Source organism: Selaginella moellendorffii, unplaced genomic scaffold, assembly GCF_000143415.4.
Source record: "Selaginella moellendorffii unplaced genomic scaffold, v1.0 SELMOscaffold_38, whole genome shotgun sequence".
Classification (NCBI taxonomy): Eukaryota; Viridiplantae; Streptophyta; class Lycopodiopsida; order Selaginellales; family Selaginellaceae; genus Selaginella; species Selaginella moellendorffii.
The window spans coordinates 475,487-476,214 of record NW_003314299.1 but is presented as its reverse complement, the minus strand read 5'-3'; positions in this window follow the sequence as shown (position 1 = coordinate 476,214).

Sequence of the window (728 nt, the reverse complement as noted above, 5' to 3'; positions counted from 1 at the left end):
TTATCTTATAGTGATTTACCATAGGATAACACCACAAAGCGGAACATAAACCCCTCTTTATGCCACGTGATAGATGCCACGTGTCACATGCCATGTGTCCAAAGGATAGTGGTGCGGAACCCGAGGTTCAAGGCCTTGGGCTATTGAACAAGGGAACAGTGCCAAACTCCCAAGCGTGGAGCCAAGGAGTGATGGAACCGGACCACGGAGCAACTCCCAAGCATACAGCCCAAGGAGCACAGGGACAGAAGCCTGGAGTGACCTGGAATAGTCCTGGAGCAACCAGCAACCCAATGCCAGGACCAGCACGCAAAATGGAGCCAAACAAAGTCTGGCGCTATTTTGGCATACCGGTGGCTTAACCCAAGGACATGGGTACTCCACCAGCTAACATAGAATGGAACTTGGACTTAGACCCAAGCTGGACACAGAACAAAGATAGGCACGCAAGCGGGAGCTAGACTATGCCTCAGGTTGGTTAGCCTTGCCTGACATACCCATTATCCCTACTATATATTTGGAACACCCCACAACCCCCCCCCCCCCCCCCCCCAAGCTTCACTTAGTATCAAGAGTTAGTCTCTAGGACAAGCTTGAAATTTACTAAATATGGAATGGTGCTAGATTGCGAATTTGGACACAGGACGAACACCATTGTGTTCAGGACAATCTCTACATTCCGTAGATATGCCAAATAAGCAAATCTGGACACTTTCCATAAATAGCAT